At 39.2% G+C, this 20252-nt stretch overlaps 1 long non-coding RNA gene across 1 annotated transcript in view; it reads left to right on the top strand.

Annotated features, from left to right (window-relative positions):
- The window catches only part of LOC134731526 (uncharacterized), a 94128-nt gene that overhangs the window by 851 nt on the left and 73025 nt on the right, over positions 1–20252 (top strand). The gene's annotated exons all lie outside the window — the stretch shown is intronic.

A 20252-nucleotide genomic window follows, 5' to 3' on the forward strand; every position in this document is an offset into this window, starting at 1 on the left:
CCTGCGAGGAGACAGGCTTTGAAGACTTATAAAACAGTTGTGGGTGCTAATTGAGACAAATTCCAGACATAGTCACAGGGCGGTCCCGACCAGAGGTGTTTAAGTGAGTGTTGTTACAATGCTTTATTTAATTACTATTATTTTTGGAAGGCTGTGTCACCTGGAGGAGGCCATCGGCTGTGTCTGTTTTGTTCACTGCTCTATCACTCCCACCTGGGATAACTCTTGGCAAATATGATGACAGCACCCATTGACCAGGTGCTTAAGATATATAAGGATGGTGCACCATATAGTGCATCTGGGTCTGAATTCACCATATAGTGAATCTGGCTCTGAATGTAGTCCGTCTGGCTACAAAACCGGTGTTTTAAAATCAGGCATACATTAACTCAGAACTTGAAGAATGACTAGGAGACCAGGAGGGTTGGGTCGGGGGAGTTTTTGCTTTTATTTTCATAGTTTTGCTTCTCAGGTGTTGAGAGTAGTGCACCCTAAAAGTCCCGCTCGTGTTTTGCTTGCCTGTGCTTGAGGGGTATTACTCAGGAAACCTTTGCCCAGTCCAATGTCCTAGAGCGTTCTCCCATTGTTTTCTTGTAGTAGTTTCATACTTCGAGGTCTTAGATTTAAGTATTTAATCCATTTTGATTTGATTTTTGTATATAGTGACATGGGGTCTAGTTTCATTCTTCTGCATATGGATATCCAGCACTATTTATTGAAGAGATTGTCCTTTCCCCAATGTATGTTCTTGGCACCTTTGTTGAAAATGAGTTCACTATAGATGTATCAATTTATTTCTGGGTTCTCCATTCTGTTCCATTGGTCTATGGGTCTGTTTTCATGCCAATACTGTGCTGTTTTGGTTATAATAACTGTGTAGCATAATTTAAAGTCAGGTAATGTTCCTCCAGTTTCATTCTTTTTGTTTGGAATGGCTTTGGCTCTTTTGAATCTTTTGTGGTTGCATATACATTTCAGAATTTTTTTTTCTATTTCTGTGAAGAATGTCATTGGTATTTTGTTAGAGATTGCAGTGATTCTCTAGAGTGCTTTGGGTAGTATGGACATTTTAACAATATTGATCTAGTCCATGAACATCGAATGTCTTTCAATTTTTTTGTGTCCTCTTCAATTTCTTGCATCAGTGTTTTATAGTTTTCATCATACAGATGTTTCATTTTTTTGATTAATTCCTATTTTATGTGTACCTATTGTGAAATTACTTTCTTGATTTCTTTTTCAGATTGTTCAGTGTTGACATATGGAAATGCTACTGATTTTTGTAGATTTCGTATCGTTCAACTTGACTGAATTTATCAGCTCTAATAGTTTTTTGGTGGAGTCTTTAGGTTTTTCCAAATATAAGATTTTATCACCAGCAAATGAGGATAATATGACTTCTTTCTATTTGGATGCTCTTTCTTTTGTCTGTCTGCCTTCCCACCTTCCCTCCTTCCTTTGCTTTTTTCTGCCACTCATGTTTTATATTCACTGAGGTTCAACAGGTTTTGGCCCAATTGCCTGTCTCAATTCTGAAGTAAGCATCTCAGGCACTAGTGTTCATGATGCAGAGAGGCAATGAGTGAACAAAAAGGGGAATACTTGGTTCTAATATTGCTGTACAGAATTATATACAGTGTGAAAGCTAAGAGGTGGGGCCATATACAGTTGGGCAAATGTAAACCAAGTAAAGTTTATTTTTGCTGCCCTGTGGAATTGTACGTTCTCTCATCTACGTCTTTTTAATCTTTTAGATACCTTGCTGCTTTCTTTTTGTCTAGACCTGTACAGTACTTAGGAAAATAACTAACTCAAGCACAGTAGGTGCAAAGAGCTAATATTTGTAACTTCAACAAGCATTTAATCAGCTTACCCTTGTTAAATAAAACTAAAATCTGCCCTGAGAAAGTCTCTGTACTCACATAGTTGAGTCCTTATGGATAAACTGTAAGCTACCTTAGCAGGTAGACAAACTATGAACCTGATTTAGGAGTACGTAATAAGAGCTGAGTCTTAGCCAAAACTGAGGCAGAAGGATAGAGTCCACTCACAGGCGGCTAGCTGTTCAAACTGAGTCTAAATAAGGCAAAGGCTGAGCTGTAACCAATCTGGCTGTTTCTGTACCTCACTTCCGTTTTCTATATGTTACCTTCCTTTTTCTGTCCATAAATTTGCTCTGGCCATATCCCATTGCTCGAGTCGCTCCAAATCTGTAATTCTGAGGGCTGTCCAGTTTGTGAATTTTTTTTTTCTTGCTTTGTTTTTACAATGGGAAAGAGGACAGAAGAGTATAGATTTTTAAAAAGGAAATAGGAAACATGTCTTTTAAGAACTTTTAGTGATTAGAAAAGAGCATACATATGAATAACTGGGTTCTAAATCTTGGATGTTTTCAGATCATAAGTCAGGCCTTTTCTCTAAGTTCTTTTCCTCCCCCTATGTAAGGCAAGGCATCTGGCTGAATGGGGAAACTAGGAGGAGGTTGCAACCCTTTATGGCTTTTATGTTTAAAAGTCCAAACTCTTAGGCAAAGGAAATTCCCTAGGACAGACGATCCCTCTTAGAAGAACAGAGAAGAGCTAGTGCTTCCTAACCCCCTAGAATCTACCAGTTTCTGGAAACAGAGGGGCTCCACTGGCCTGCTGGCTTGCATGAATAAGTAGTAAGTGCTCAAATTAGAAATGTTTGTGTGTGTGGTTCAGGAGTGGGTGGTCACAAAATTTATTGGCCAAACCAGGATACATTTGACAGTGAAAGGGGGCACTATTAATAATTACGCTGTGACAATAAGCGTGAACTAGTACCATCCCAGGCAAACTGGGATATACAGCAGAATGAAACATAGGCGGCTTCAGAAACTATTAGAATGCCCTAAGCAGGGTGCAGAAGTACCAAACCACTGGGCCTGAAGGGCCATGCACATAGGAGTGATGGGTGGATAGCCCAGTGTAACCTGGTCGATAATTAATTGATGACTCCTGGAGCCCTCTCCTTTCTCTCAGGCAATAACATGATTACTGTTTATTCATTAAACGTGGAAAGGATAAAGGAAGGAAGGAGCAACTAGACTAATAAACTATAGGCCTCAAAAGAGCAGGGATTATGTCCACTTTGTCCATCTACTTCTAGCAGAGGGATTTCAAAGTAAAACCCAATAACTATTGAATGAATGAATAAGGTAAATCTGTATTCTGGGAATAATGGTGGTACTAATAACAGATATAGAGGTAAGTTTAGGAGGGAAGAGAGTTTTGGTTTTGAAAATATTGGCCTTGACCAGGAGCTGTGGGTCATGCCTGTAATCCCAGCACTTTGGGAGGCCAAGATGGGAGGATCACTTGAGGTCAGGAGTTGGAGGCCAGCCTGGGCATCATAGCAAGAGCCCATCTCTACAAAAAATAAAATAATTAGCTGGATGTAGTGGCACACACCTGTTGTCCTGGCTACTCAGGAGGCTGGAGCAGGAGGATTGCTTAAGCCCAGGAGTTTGAGGCTGCAGTGAGCTACAATTACACCACTGCACTCCAGCCTGGGCAACAGATCCAGACCTTGTTTCAAAAAAAAAAAAAAAAAAAAAGGAATACTGGCTTTGAGGTGGCAGTGATATAGTTCCAAGGAACTATCTATGAATCATGTGGACATGTGCAACTATAGCAAGGGAAGTGAGTGCTTGGGAGTCAGATGCATGTTAATAGTGACTGCTGGACACTCAGGGAGAGAAAAGAATAAGACCGAGTTCTAGGGGACTGGAGGAAAATAATCCAAGGGAGGCAATAAGGAATTGTCAAACTACTGTATTTGAATTTCAACAAGGGGCAAAGTTTAAGTTAAAGGAATGACTCTTTGAGGATAGAATTGAACTCACAGAGAAGGTGGGATAGGAGGAAATGGGTGAGAATGGACCGCTCAGTAGGTAAACATTATTCACTGGGGCAGGCTGTTAATTAGCCCTAGTATCGATTTTTTTCTTCCTTCATTTAGTAATAGAGGCCCTATACCCTCACTGAGTTTTTTTTTCCTCAACAATTTATTTTGAAAATGTTCAAACAACAAAAATACAAGAATTTTACAATAGAAACAAATATACCCATCATCTAGATTCTACCATTAACATTTTATGGCCAGGCGCAGTGGCTCATGCCTGTAATCCCAGCACTTTGGGAGGCTGAGGCGGGCAGATCACGAGGTCAGGAGATCGAGACCATCCTGGCTAACATGGTGAAACCCTGTCTCTACTAAAAATACGAAAAATTAGCCTGGCATGGTGGTGGGCGCCTGTCGTCCCAGCTACTCGGGAGGCTGAGGCAGGAGAATGGCATGAACCCGGAGGCAGAGCTTGCAGTGAGCCAAGATGGTGCCTGCAGTGAGCCGAGATGGCGCCACTGCACTCCAGCCTGGGCGACAGAGCAAGACTCCATCTCAAAAAAAATAAAAAAATAAATAAAAATAAACAAAAACATTTTATGGTTCTTGTTTGAGCACCAATTTATCCATCTATCCATTTTAAATGTTGACATATTTCAAAAAAAATTGCAGTCACTTTTAAATTCTTCTGTGTGCCTCTCATTATCCAGAGTTCAATATTTGTTTAGTTTTTCTTTTGTTATAAAATTTAAATTCAATAAAATGCACAAATCTTAAGTGTATATGCACTGAATTTCCCCAAATAATAAGCATTTATTATAAATATTATAATATATATCTATTATAATATATAATAAACATTTTATTATAAATGTTATATATATATTTTAATATAATAAACATTTATTATAAATTTTTCCAAATATACATCATACTTAAAATAATTTCATAATAATCCCCTGTATACTCACCACCTAATTTTACCCTAGCAGTTTATACTTGCTTTCTCAATCTATCCACTCATCTGCTTCTCTCTCAATCAACCTAATTTTTGAGGCATTTCAAATACCTTATTTCTCTCAAATGCTTCAACATGGGTATCAATCAGAGATAAATATATATTTACAATTTGCTTTCATTTGATGAGAAATTTACATGCAGGAAAATACACAAATTTTAAGTGTACATTCACTGAATTTTAACACACACATACACCCATATAACTTGAGCCTCAGTGAAGTTCTAGAACATTACCATCACCCCAGAAAGTTCCCTTTCACTCCTTCTCACTCAATCCCTGCCCCACTTGCCCCAGAGTTTTAATGTTTTCTGCCATAGATTTCATTTGCTAATGGAATCATACAGTATATGTACACTCTTTTGTGAAAGGCTTTTTTCACTCAGCATAATATTTTTGAGATTCATTCATGTTGTTGCTTTTATCAGTAGTTTATGTCTTTTTATTACTGAATAGTATTTCATTGTGTGAATATACCAAGTTGTCTATTCTATTGGTGGATATACCTGGGCTGTTTCCACTTTGGGGATATAATGAGTAAAGCTGCCATGAATGTTCTTATACATGTCTTTTTGTGGATGTATGTTTTCATTTCTCATGAGTAAGTACCTGGGATTGGATTGCTGGGTTATAAAGGTAGGAATATAAGTTAAGATTTGTAAGGAACTGCCAGATATTTTCCCCAAAGTGTTTCTAACTCTCACACTCCCATCAACAGGGTATTAGAGTTCTTGTTGCTCTATGCTTACCAACATTTGGAATTGTCAGTCTTTTAATTTTGGCCATTGTGGTGGCTATGTAGTCATAACCCATTATGTTTTAAATTTGCATTTCCCTGATGACTAACCATGGTGGGCACTTGCCTGTTAATTGCCTATTCATGTGATGGCTTGCCTATTAATTGTCTCAATAATAGCTTTTTGATGAGTAGAAGTTTTAAATTTTGATGAAATTTATATGTTTCTGGCTTTCTGTGACCAGTGTCAGAACTTTGCCTTTCCCTAAGTCACAGAGATATTCTCATATGTTTGCCTCTAAAAGCTTTATGATTATAGCTTTCATGTTTAGATCTATGATTTGATGGGGTTCAAGACACACTACCCTAACAACTTGATATTTGAGGAAAGAACAGAAGCAAGAAGGTCGTTCTTTGAACTTCTCCTGCCCTTCTTCCCTGACCCAGGCCATAAAAGAGTTGACCTTGCCTTGAAGTAGGCCATATGGCCCTCATGTGAACTTTGAAGACCCAGAGATATCCAGAAGAATCTGAACAAACAGGCTTTGCTAAATTCTCCCCAGTTTATTACCATTAAATCCTATCCCTTTTGTCCGGTTTTGCTTCTCCACTTCATCAAACTTAGCATAGAAACATAGTTTTTCCAGTTTCTTTGGGTCTTCATTTCCGAAGGCTCCTGTGTCACATAAAACTTAAATACATTTATATGCTTTTCTGTTAGCCTGTCTTTTGTTATAGGTTCCTCAGCTGTGAATCTGGTGATGGGTGAGACAGATTCATTTACAGTTAACTTTTGTGTGTGCTGTGAAGAGGGACCCAGTTTATTTTTTTCCAATATGAACATCAGATTATTACAGTTTTATTTGTTGAAAGGACCTTCTTCCCTATTTGTTTTGGTGCCTCTTTTGAAAAATCAAATGGCCCTATAAGTGCCATCCTATTTCTGGGCTGTATTCTGTTCCATAAATCTGTATCTTGATCCTTAAGCCAGTACCACACTTTCTTGATTAATCTTTACAGTAAGTCTTGCAGTCAGGTAATATACATACTCCAAATTTGTTGTTATTTTTCAAAATGCCTTAGCTATCCTAGAGTCTTTGAAAATCCATGTAAATTTTATAACAAGCTTGCCAATTAAAAAAGACTTTGGGATTGTTTTTTTTTTTTTTTTTTTTTTTTTTTTTTTTTTTTTTTTGAGACGGAGTCTTGCTCTGTCGCCCAGGCTGGAGTGCAGTGGCGCAATCTCGGCTCACTGCAAGCTCCGCCTCCCGGGTTCATGCCATTCTCCTGCCTCAGCCTCTCCGAGTAGCTGGGACTACAGGCGCCCGCCACCACGCCCGGCTAATTTTTTGTATTTTTTTAGTAGAGACGGGGTTTCACCGTGGTCTCGATCTCCTGACCTCGTGATCCGCCCGCCTCGGCCTCCCAAAGTGCTGGGATTACAAGCGTGAGCCACCGCGCCCGGCCAGGACTTTGGGATTGTTATCACTGGATTACATTGAATCTATGATCAGTTTGGATAGAATTGGCATGTTTCCATTTATTTTAAATGCCTTAATTTCTCTCAATAATGTTTTATAGTTATCAGTAGAGTAGTCTTGCATGTCTTTGACTACATTTGTTCCTGAATATTTTATTTTATTTTTGAGATGGAGTCTCGCTCTGTCACCCAGGTGGGAGTGCAGTGGTGCAATCTTGGCTCATTGCAACCTCTGTCTCCTGGGTTCAAGCAATTCTTCTGCCTTAGCCTCCCAAATAGCTGGAATAACAGGTGCCCACTACCATGCCCAGCTAATTTTTGTGTTTTTAGTAGAGATGCAGTTTCACCATGTTGGCCAGGCTAATCTTGATCTCCTGATCTCAGTTGATCTGCCTGCTTCAGGCTCCTAAAGTGCTGGGATTATAGGCATGAACCACCGTGCCCAGCCCTGAATATTTTATTTTATAATGCAATTATAAAGTAAAGTTCTGGTTAGTTTTCAGTTGTTTGCTGCTAGTATACAGGAATACAATTGTTTTTGTATATTTACTTTATATCTTGAAACCCTGTTAAATTCACTTATTAGTTCTAACAGTTGTTTTAGATTGCTTTAGACTTTTTTGTAAACAATTACATCATATGCAAATAGAGATAATTTTACTTCTTCCTTTGCAAGTTTTTGTCTTTTATTCTTTTTGCCTTATGGCAAAGGCTAGGACCACTACAACGTAAAAGAGAGGTAGTTGCAGTGGATATCCTTGCCTTGATCCCAATTTTAGGGGGAACTTTCAATAGTTCACTATTAAGTATAACATTAGCTATAGATGTTTAGGTTAATTGTATTTTTTGAGGAAGTATCCATTTCCTCTACATTGTTGAAATTTTTTTGCCTAAAGTTCATAATATTCTCTTGTTAGATCCTTCCTGATACAGGTAATTTATATTCTCATTTTTTTTCTTGGATTAAATTGGGGAATTATCAGTTCTGTTGACTTTTGCTTTTGTTAATTTCCTCAGTTGTTTTTCTCCTTTGTTGAGTTTTGCTCTTGCCTTTATTATTTTCTTCCTCCTCCTTAGTTTTGGTTTGTTCTAGCTTTATTAAAAAAAAAAAAGAAAGAAACAGAGTCAGACTTGCTCAGCCTCGCTAGTAGCTAGAACTACAGGTGCACACCACCATGCCCAGCTGATTTTTTTATTTAAAAAATTTTTTTGTAGAGATGAGATCTTGCTGTGTTACCCAGGCTAGTCTCAAATTCCTGCGCTCAAGCAATCCTTTTGCCTTGGCCTCCCAAAGTGCTAGGATTACAGGCGTGAGCCATTGTGCCCAGCTAGAGCTTTTAAAGTAGAACCTTAGCTATTGATTTTAGTCTATTCTTCTTTTCTAATATAAGCATTTTCTACCATAGATTGTATTTGCAAATAGAATCATAATACATATTACACACTATTAATTTCCCTCTATTCACTTCCTTCAATATATCCCACAATTCTTGATGTATTTCATTATTACTCAGTTTAAAGTATTTTCTAATTTTTCTTATCTCCTCTTTGGTTTGGGTACAGTATGAAAGCATTTTAATTTCCAAATATTTGGGATTTTCCTACATATCTTATTGTTACTTCTAATTTCAGTGTCAGGGAACATAATCTGTGTGATTTTAATGCCTTTAATTTTATTGAGACTTATTTTATGGGCATGTATATGGTCTATCTTGGTGTGTATATCATGTGTAATTGAAAAATGTGTATTCTTCACTTATTAGGTTTAATGTTCTAAAATATCAGTTAGGTCAAAATAATTAACCTTGTTTCAATCATCTGTGTGCTTACTGAGACTTTTTGGCCTAGTTTTTACTATTTTTAAAAAATCTTGCTCTAAGTTCCAAGATACATGTGCAGAACGTGCAGGTTTGTTACATAGGTAAACATGTGCCATGGTGGTTTGCTGAACGTATCAACCTACCATCTAGGTAGTAAGCCCCACATGCATTAGGTATTTATCCTATTAATTGATTAGAAAGAGATATTAAGATCATAGATTTATATTCTCTCTTTAATTTTGTCAATTGTGTTATGTATTTTGAAGCTTTTTAAATAGATATGTATTATATTTTTTGATGAATTGACACTTTTATCACTATGAAATTGCCCTCTTTATCTGTGGTAAAACTTTTAGTCTTGTATGTATTTTATCTGATATTAATATAGCCACTTCAGTTCTATGGTTACTGATTGCATGGTACTGATTGCATGTCATTTTTCATCTAATTACCTTTAATATATTACTTTCTAAATATTTAAGTGTATCTTGAAAATAAAGTTGGGTCTTGGCTTTATAATTTATTTGGACAATTACTACCTTTAAATTAGAATGTTTAGCTCACTAAAATGTAGTGCAGTTACTGATAATGTTGAGTTTAGGGTTAAAGTATTAATGTTTTCTGTTTGTCTTCTTTGTTCTTTGTTTCTCTGTTCTTCCTTTCCTGCTCTCTGCTGAAGTCAGTATTTCTTAAAATTTCTTTTTTTTTTTTTGAGATGGAGTCTTGCTCTGTCACCCAGGCTGGAGTGCAGTGGTGCAATCTCAGCTTACTGCAACCTCTGCCTCCCAGGTTCAAGTGATTCTCCTGCCTCAGCCTCCAGAGTAGCTTGGATTACAGGCACACGACCATGCCCAGCTAATTTTTGTATTTTTTTTTTTTTTTTTTTCAGTAGAGATGGAGTTTCATCATGTTGGCTAGCGTGGTCTCCAACTCCTGACCTCAAGTGATCTGCCCACCTCGGCCTCACAAAGGGCTAGGATTACAGGCATGAGCCACTGCGCCCGGCCAAAATTTTATTTTAACTTATTAACTGGCCTTATAGTTATAACTTTTTGCATTTTAAAATTCATAGTCTAGAGATTACAATTACAGATTCCTGGTTCTTTGCAATTTATTAAAATCCTTCATTTTTTCTGTTATTCAAACTGAATTCCTATCGATCTATTTAAAGTTCACTGACCCTTTCATCATCTCTATTTTGCCTTAGATACGTTCAGTATGAGGTCAACTTTTTTAGCCTCCACTATGAGTGAGAGCATACTGTGTTTGTCTTTGTGTCTGGCTTATTTCACTTAAGATAATGTCCTCCTAGCTCATCCATGTTGTCATCAATGACAGAGATTTGTTCTTTTTTGTGGCTAAATAGTGTTCCATTGGGTATATATACCACATTTTCTTTATCCATTCATCTGTTGACTGACACTTAGGTTGAGTCCATATTAGGGTATTGTGAATAGTGCTGGAATAAACATGGGGGTGGAGATACCTCTTTGACATACTAATTTCCTTTCTTTTGAATATATACCCAGTAGTGAGATTGCTGGATTATGTGATAGTTCTGTCTTTAGTTTTTTGAAGAACCTCTGTACAGTTTTCCATAATGGCTGTACTAATTTACATTCCCACCAACAGTGTATAAGAGTTCCCCCTTCTTCACATCCTTGCCAGCATTTATTTTCTGTCTTTTTGATAATAGCTGTTCTAATTGGACTGACATGATACCTCATTGTGGTTTTGATTTTTGTTTCTCTGGTGTTGAAAATTTAGTGATGTTGAGCATTTTTTCATATCCCTCTTGGCCATTCGTATGTCTTCTTTTGAGATGTTTATTGAGCTCATTAGCCCATTTTTAAATGGTTCTGTGTGAATTTTAGGATTTTTTTTTTTCTATTTTTGTGAACAATGTCATTAGTATTTTGGTAGGGATTGTACTGAATCTATAGATAGCTTTTAGTAGTATGGTCATTTTCACAATATTAATTCTTCCAAGCCATGAACACGGAATATCTTTTCTTTCTTTTTTTTTTTCATCCTCTTACATTTCTTTCATTGGTGTTTTATAGTTTTTCTTCTAGAAATCTTTCACCTCCTTGGTTCATTTTATGCCTAGGCCTTTTATTGTTATTTTTTGGTAGCTATTGTAAATGGGATTACTTTGACTTCTTTTTCTGCTACTTTGTTGCTGGTGCATAGAAATGGTATTGATTTTTGTGTATTGATTTTGTACACTGCAACTTTACTGAATTTATCAGCTCTAAGAGTTTTCTAGTACAGCTTTTTAGGGTTTTCTATATATAACATCACGTTATCTGCAAACAGAAAATTTGACTTCCTCTTTTCCAGTTTGGCTGCCCTTTATTTCTTTCTGTTGCCTAATTGCTCTGGCTAGGAATTCCTGTACTATGTTGAATAAAAGTGAGGACACTGGGCACTGTTGTGTTGTTGCAGAGTTTGGAGGAAAGGATTTCAACTTTTCCTCATTTGGTATGATGTTGATCGTGGGTCTGTTATATATGGTCTTTATTGTGTTGAGGTATATTCTTTCTATACTTACCTTGTTGGAAGTGTTTATCATGAAGGTATGTTGAATTTTATCAAATGCTTTTCCTGTGCCTATTGAGATGATCATATGGTTTTTGCTCTCTATTATATTAATGTGATGTGTCATGTTTATTGATTTGCATATGTTAAACTATGCTTGCACCCCTGGGATAAATCTCGCTTGATTATGTATGGTGAATGATGTTTTTAATGTGCTGCTGGATTCAGTTTGCTATTATTTTGTTAAGCATTTTTGTATCTATGTTCATCAGGAATATTGGCCTATAGGGGTGTGTGTGTGTGTGTGTGTGTGTGTGTGTCCATCCGTCCGTCCTTGTCTGGTTTTGATATCAATACTGGGCTCACAGAACGAGTTTGGAAGAATTTCTTCCTCTTCAATTATCTGGAAGAGTTTGAGAACAATTGATATTAGTCCTTCTTTAAATGTTTGGTAGAATTCCACAGAAAAGCCATTGGTTCCTGGGCTTTTCCTTGATGGTAGACCTTCTTTTTTTTTTTTTTTTTGAGATGGAGTCTAGCTCTGTTGCCCAGGCTGGAGCGCAGTGGCGTGATCTCGGCTCACTGCAACCTCTGCCCCCCCCCCAGGTTCATGCCATTCTCCTGCCTCAGCCTCCTGAGTAGCTGGGACTACAGGCACCTGCCACTACGCCTGGCTAATTTTTTTTGTATTTTTAGTAGAGACGGGGTTTCACCATGTTAGCCAGGATGGTCTCGATCTCCTGACCTCGTGATCTGCCCATCTCAGCCTCCCAAAGTGCTGGGATTACAGGTGTGAGCCACCACACCCGGCCCCTTGATGGTAGACTTTTTATTACAGATTCAATCTTGTTACTTGTTCTTGGTGTATTTAGACTTCCTAATTATTCTTGGTTCAATCTTGGTAGGTTGTATGGTCCAGGAATTTATCCATTTTGCCAGGTTTTCTAACTTGTTGGCACATAGTTGTTAATAATATTTTGTAGTGATCCTTTGTATTTTTGTAGTGTCAGTTGTACTGTCTCCTTTTTTGCTTCTGATTTTATTTGGGATTTTTCTCTTTTTTCTTGGTTAGTCTAGTTAGTGGTTTGCCAATTTTTGTTTATCTTTTCAAAAAATAATTGTATTTGTTTTTAGTCCAAATTTTGTTTCTCTCTGCTCCGATCTTTAGTATTTCTTTCCTTCTAATTTTGGGTTTGGTTTGTTCTTGCTTTTCTAGTTTCTTGAGACACATTGTTACATTGTTTATTTAAAACCTTTAAATTTTTTTGATGTGGGTGTTTATTGCCATAAATGTTCTTCTTAATATTACTTTTGTTGTATTCCATAGGTTTTAGTATGTTGTTTCTATTTTCATTTGTTTCAAAAAATTTTAAAAATTTTTCCTTTTTTATTTCATTTTTTTAGAGACAGGATCTTGCTCTGTTCCCCAGGCTGGAATGCAGTGGTGCAGTCATAGCTTATTGCAGCCTTGAAAACCTCAGCTCAAGCAATCCTCCTGTCCCAGCCTCCTAAGTAGCAAGGACTATAGGAGACTGCCACTATGCCTGGCTAATTTTTTTAAAAAATATTTTGTAGATATAGACTCTTGCTATGTTATTGAGGCTTGTCTCAAACTCCTGGGCTCAAGCAATCCTCCTGCCTCAGCCTTCCCAACGGATGGGATTATAAACATGAGCCACCGTGCCTGGCTAATTTCCTTCTTGGCTTCTTCATTGACCCATTGGTCATTCAGGAACATGTTGTTTAATTTCCATATTTGTAAAGTTCTTCTTATTGATTTCTATTTTTTTTCTATTGTGGTCAGAAAACATACATGACATAATTTTAATTATTTAAAAATTTTCAAGACTTGTTTTGTGGCCTGACATGGGGTTTATCCTGGAGAGTATCCCATGTGCTGATAAAAAGAATATGTATTGTGCAGGTGTTGGATGAAATGTTTTGTAAATGTCTGTTAGGTTCATTTGATCTAAAAGGCAGTTTAAATCCAATGTTTCTCTGTTAATTTTCTGTCTTGATAATTTGTCCAGTGCGACAGTGGGGTGTTGAAGTCTTCTTCTATTATTGTATTCAAGTCGATGAGGGGAGTTAAAGGGATTCCTCTTGGAGTCAGGTATGACATGGTCTACAAGCAGCTGCATCAGCACTGGGTTTGAGGTACTGGTGGTCAGAGCAGCTGTAGGGCTCAGAGTCTTACAAACTCATTGTGGCACTTGGATCTTGGGGTGTAGATTTGCTCTCTGTGGCAGGGTTGGATGTAGGTTGCCCACACTGCCAGAATCGGTAACTCTGAGCCATCCCTTGTAGCTCAGGCAGGGTTGTGGTGATGGTTCTTCCACTGGATGCAGGGCACACCACTGGCCAGACTCAGGAAGAACAAGGGTGCTCTGGAGGTTTGGGCCTGGGGAGCAGGAGATCCCTGCAATCTGGGAACTTGAGCCAATAGGGCTCAGTGGCAACTCGGGTCCCATAAGGTGACTGTGTAGTAGTGACTCTAAACTAAGCTTGTCCAACTTATGGTGTATGGCCACATGTGGTCCAGATGACTTTGTATGTGGCCCAACACAGATTCAAAAACTTTCTTAAAACATTGAGTTTTTTTTTTTTAAGCTTGTCAGCTATTATCACCTTTCATTAGTGTTAGTGTATTTTACGTGTGGCCCAAGACAATTTTTCTTCCACTGTGGCCCAGGGAAGCCAAAAGATTGGATAACCCTCCTCTAGACCGTGGGATGGTAGGACTCGGCAGTGTCCCAGGGTGAGAGGCCAGGTGCGGTGGCAGCAAGTATCCCAGAATGATGGCGAACATCTGTCATTTGGGCTTTGGGGGAGCAGGGAACAGCAAGTGATATCTTCACTTCCCAAGAAGAGGGGCATCTCAGCAGTTCGTACTTGAGGGAGCTAGTCCAGCCCCAAGGAAGCGCAGGGTACTGGAGTTGTTTGGCCTGTAGGGCAGGGTGTCTCACCTCAACCACTGCTCTATTTCCCTGGGATATGTGGGGTACTACATCAGCTCAGCCCTGGGATCGCAGCTGTTCAGCTTGGCCAAGGCACCGATTCCCCAGGGGCTGTGCTGCTTCAGGACTGGGAGGCATGACTGTTCTGGGTGGCTCAGGGACCATTTCCCTCAGTTGCAGGGCCCTGCATCAGTGTAAGTCCTAGGGTGCATGGCTGCTCTGAGTGGCAGCCAAGGCATCATTTCTTGGGATGCAGAGTGCTGCTTCAACTTAGGCACAGGGGAAGAGTGACTGCTCTGAATGGCTTAGGTACTGTTGCCGGGAGGCAGGGTGCCACTTCAGCTCTGTCCTGAAAGGGCAGGGGTAGGGGTAGGTGGAGTGACTCCACCTCTGCTTGGCCCTATGGGAAGGCTGTAACAGCTACTTGCAGCTCAGCTTGGGGATGTCAGGCCACTGGGATGGGGTGGTTTAGTGGCAGCTTAGCCTCAGGGATGAAAGGGAGCCGTGGCTATGCACCCCTGGAGCAAGACACACTCCAGCTGTAGTTTCAGTTCCAAGATGGTATAGCACAGTAGCCACGTGGGCCATGGGGCACAGCATGGTGTTGGCTCCTTCTCTGGGAGGAGCACGCTATGTGGACTCCAGGCCGCTCCCCCAGCTGGGCTGAGTACCTGTGAGGACTGCAGGGGACCCCAGTGGTGAGGTTTGTAAATATCCAAGGTGCTGATGGCGATTTATGGAATCCTATTACCTCCTCACCATAAGAAGTTCTTCCTGGTTCCCAGCTAGTCCCAGTTTGGGGACAGGGCAATAGAGGCCCAGGATTTCCTTCCATTCTCTTTGGCCATCCTGAATTTCTCTGCTCACTGGGGTTTCTGTTACTTCTCTGATGCACTGTGGCACCATCCCTCACTTATTTTTGTCAAAATGTTGTTTATTCATTGTTCTAGTTGTCATTGTGAGAGAGACGAGCACCAGGGGCTTCCAGTTGGCCATCTTGCTCAATGCCATGAATCCCCTGTAGATAGAAGTCTTTATTTGGTACTTTCTACTGATTTCTGATCAATATGATCTGAAGAGCTGTAGTTCTACTTTTGTTAGCAGACATATCATATATCTTCTCAATTAGCTATGTGAACGCACATATTTAATCATCCAGAGTCATGATGAACACCCAGTTTTCCTGCTGTACCTCCCTTCCTACACGAGTCTCTCTCATCTACCTGTAGAGGCACATTACTTAACCACACCATAAATTGATTTTCTTAGTTTCTTCTTCCTAAGCACATTACTCCTTAGTTAGCTTTTAACCAACATTTGCAAGAAGGACTTACAATTTGTTTTGTTTGTTTGTTTGTTTGAGACAGAGTCTCACTCTGTTGCCCAGGCTGGAGTGCAGTGGTGCAGTCTCATCTCACTGCACCCTCTGCCTGCTAGATTCAGGCAATTCTCCTGCCTCGGCCTCCAGAGTAGCTGGGACCACAGGCATGCACCACCACACCTGGCTAATTTTTGTTTGTTTTTTTTTTCTCAGTAGAGACGGGGTTTCAGCATGTTGGCCAGGCTGGTCTCATTCTCCTGACCTCAAATAATCCACTCACCTTGACCTCCCAAAGGGCTGGGATTATGGGCTCATTCTGTCTCAAAAAACCAAAACAAAAAAACAAAAAACACATTCAGTGATACATTATCAAACTGAGGTTGACCTTCTGAGGCAACTTGGAAGATGTTGTTTGTTCTTTATATCCTAAGCTTAAATTCCTTTTCTGCCTATCTACTTTCACAGGAAGGAGACATCAGACTACCTCCCTGCCTTTTAATAAATCTGCTCTAAACCACTGCATACAAGGTTAGGTATTCTATTTTTTTTTCTTTTAATCTTTGAGGGAAGATGGCCTTTTAAAATTCTCATTTCGGTGTCCATGAGCTGCCTTTGAATTGTTCCTTTTTATCAAATCAATTATTATTACTACAAAATAAAGCCAATTCCTATATTCTGTCCTAATTAGAGATGAGGAATAGCTCTCATTCACTCTTACATATATTTAAACAATATTGCAACATCTTCTTTATATTTATTAAAATTTAAAATGAGGTGAGATTCTTAATTTTTCTTTCAAATTAAAACAAACAAAACACCTGGGCATGGTGGCTCATGCCTGTAATCCCAGCACTTTGGGAGGCTGAGGCAGGAGGATTGCTTCAGCCCAGGAGTTTGAGACCAGCCTGGGCAACATAGGGAAACCCCATCTCTGCCAAAAATATTTTAAAAAATTAGCCAGGTGTGGTGGCTCATGCCTGTGGTCCCAGCTACTTGGGAGGCTGAAGCAGGAGGATCGCCTAAGCCTGGGAGTTCGAGGCTGTGGTGAGCTATGATTGTGCCACTGAACTTAATGTATAAATAGGAATCATTTTGGGAATAAATGAACAGGAAAGTATGACAGTTGCAGATGTTGAGATAGAGAAAAACATATGTGGAGACACACCAAGAGAGACATAGACACATACAGAGGTATACAGAGGCAGAGCTAGGCAGAGAGAGACCTCAACAGAAACAAACCTTAGACATGCTCTTAAATCAGCCTGAATCTAAATCTATTGATTTAGATACTTTGAGTAATATTAGGTGTATGGAGCACATTTAAAGAAAACATAAATGAGAAACTGCTTTCCTTTTGACACCTCCTTCAAGAGATATGTTGTCCATTTTATAGGCACTGTTTTATTATCTGAGAAATGGTTCTTACAGAATCAGCAACTATAAAATTATATGTGATATCAGAAGATAAAGCCAGGGTATATATGTAGAACAATGTGTCTGTGACGGCTATCAATTTATTGGCTCTCAGCTCTGGAATAACCCTTCAATCAAGTGTCTGTGGTAATGGGCAGGGTCCTTTTAAGCATCTCTCCTTTACAGTCAGCACGATGTTAAGCTCTCTCCATAGGGGGCACTGTTGGGGCCCTTTGTGGCTGCTGCCTGGTGGGTCAGTGGTATGGGTGTGAGGACATCTGATGGAGTTCTCTTCCAACCACTGCCTACAATTGATGGTGCCTTGGGACCTTGAAGCCTCATTCTGGCCATAACCTTCTCCTGGGCCTGTGGATTACAAACTTGAGCCCTGAAAGATTCCTGCTGCATCAGTGCCCGGAAGGCCTTCTGTCAACACTGGCTCCTCACTCTCTGAAGATCCTGTGCGGATCACCTGTGACCTGGAGGGTTTCCACAGAGCAGCCATGCCTGCTGCACGCCCCCACTCTGTGCACAGCCAGGCTGTTGGTTGCTGGTGGACTGACCCAGCCTGCACTCTGGAGGGTTGCTTCCTATGTGCTCAGGGACTGCAGACCAGTTCCAGCCTGGGCAAACCAGCTAACTTCCCTGCTATGTGGGTCGAGTTCAGTTCTCCAAGGAGGTCTGAACCTCAGGCTTGGGACTCTTTCCCAGTTTATCTTTCCTTGAGTACTCTTCCTTAGCTCTAGGGTACCAGAGAGAATTTCCTTATGTCCTATAGTCACTCGTTTATCAGAATTTAATAACTCTTTATATAAATATTTCCCGTTCAACCTACTGTAAAGCAATAGCAATACCGATGTTTAAGCAAGAAATACAGCTGCCTTTCCACCTAGAGAATAATTTATAGAATGAAGTAGGAATCAATGAGCCAGTTTTTTCATTCACAACTTTCTTCTTGCCTAATTTTGATTTTAGAATTTCAAAATTGGGTAACAGCTGCTTTCATTTCTCAGAGGAAATGAACACGGTCTTGTTTCATTAACTAAATTGTCAAATCCACACCAGGAGAGGTTCTAACTCATGTAGGATAACATTTGTGATGAAGCAACAGGAATCTGATTCCCACTGAATCAGTAAAGTTCCCACTGAAAAGGCCAGTTGATTAATTTCAGTCAGGGCAGAACTTAAAATTACTGGCAACATGTGATAAAACTGATTCCTTTTGAGGAAAAATAATTAGTGCAATTAAATCTGATAAGTGCATAACTTGTTTAAAACAGATCTAAAAAAGAGTGAACAGGGAACAAAATCTGTATCACAACCTTGGGAATTATATAAAAGTAGTGGAGACAGTATAAACTTATATAGCTAATAGAATAAATATGACAGGAGTTTCAACTTCTGAGGTTATTTTTATTTTTAAATTTGACTTCAATTTCTGTTTTTATTTAAATTTTAAAAATTATTCAGATTATTAAATTCATGTTAGTCTTATTGTGATCATAACAGTAGGAACTGTACAGATGATTGGCAGTGGCTCTCAAATCTTAAAATACATCAGAATAACATGGGAAACTTGCTGAAATGCAGATTCCAGCAGACTTGGTTATGTCATAGCAATTGGTATTTTTAACAAGCATTCCAAGGATTCTGATGCAGATCGTATCCTGACCACACTTTGAGAAACCATGATTTAGTTTCGGAATGAGCTCCCCATTAAGAAATGTGAAGTTTTGTTTAAAAATTAATAGGACAATCCTTTGTGATATTAAAATGGTGTTTATAATTTTATCCTATGCATCCCAAAGAGTTAAGGCAGCAGGAAATACTTTGTTCCCAATAATCGATTCCTGTGTAGAAGAGCCCCTTCACATTCACCTGACACTTTTTATAGCTTGTAGGAAATGAAGTTATTTCTGGCTGTAGTTCTTCCTTTTTCTAATAGTAAGGTGAATAAAACTCATGTTGTTCTAAAAGGAAAGTAATAACTCCAACCTAACAATGAAGCCAGCACTACCATGGACAAACTGAAGAGAAGTAAATTTGGAACCACATAAGAATAAAAAGTCAACATTTCCTTGGGTATCCAGAGACCCAGTATCTTAATAAGAGATGCCTGAATAACATACAAGTTTAAAGGTAGAGCTTAAAGCATATATTTACCATTTAAACTCATGAATTATTTTAGATGAGATATTAACAGTGGAGGAATAGGAAAACTGGGATGTCCCAGGCTGTTTCTCCTTTATAACTCCCTCAAAGGACCTCAGTTAAGCCCCCACTCCTCACCTTAAAAGACAGCCACTGATTCTTAGGGGTGGACCCAAACTTGTTAATCTTCTAGTCTGGAAACCAGCTGTGCAAAACAAACCCTAAAATGTTCCCCTAGAGCAAAGGAAAAGATGTTTGGTTTCGACAGCATCTCATCTCGTAGAGAAACTCAGGCACTTTCACTGTGGATCCTCCCTTCATTCTTTGGGGTTAAGTGGCCACCGCAAGAAATGAAACAGCATGAGAAATGGCTGAGTCAACCAACATGTAGTGACATGCCCAGGAACTTCTCAAGTGGCCCAGGAAGTGGAGGCCTCCTGATTTTCTTACAGGACATTGTCCTGTCCTGGAAGCTTGCAGGTGGCTGGAGTATCTTCATTTGGAGTATTGCAAGATTATCTCACCTGACTTCTGACCAGAAGTGTATCTCCAAAATTATCACATCCACAGAGACAATTATTGACTGTGAGCAAACATTCTCAGCGACATCACACGTGTTCTGAAACCCTGACCAACAACATGCTCCTGACTGTTCTCATGGTCTTGGCAAAGGATACTGTTGGGGGAAAGAAGGATGGTTTCTACTGTAAATGAGTTTTTAAAAATAGTGGGAGAAGAATGCAAAATAGGAAAGGGATAAATACATAGACTTCTAGCTAAATGCATTTAAAAGGAAACTTTGAAAATTTGGTTAGTGATTTCTTTAAAGTACAGAGGTCAAATCCTATTACAATAAATATCGCATCCACCTAAAAATTAGATTTCAAAGTCTCACTTGGTGCCTTACCCATTTCACATAACAGAACAAAGTTTCCATGTAATGAAAGAATG

Source organism: Symphalangus syndactylus, chromosome 10 (assembly GCF_028878055.3).
Source record: "Symphalangus syndactylus isolate Jambi chromosome 10, NHGRI_mSymSyn1-v2.1_pri, whole genome shotgun sequence".
Taxonomy (NCBI): Eukaryota; Metazoa; Chordata; class Mammalia; order Primates; family Hylobatidae; genus Symphalangus; species Symphalangus syndactylus.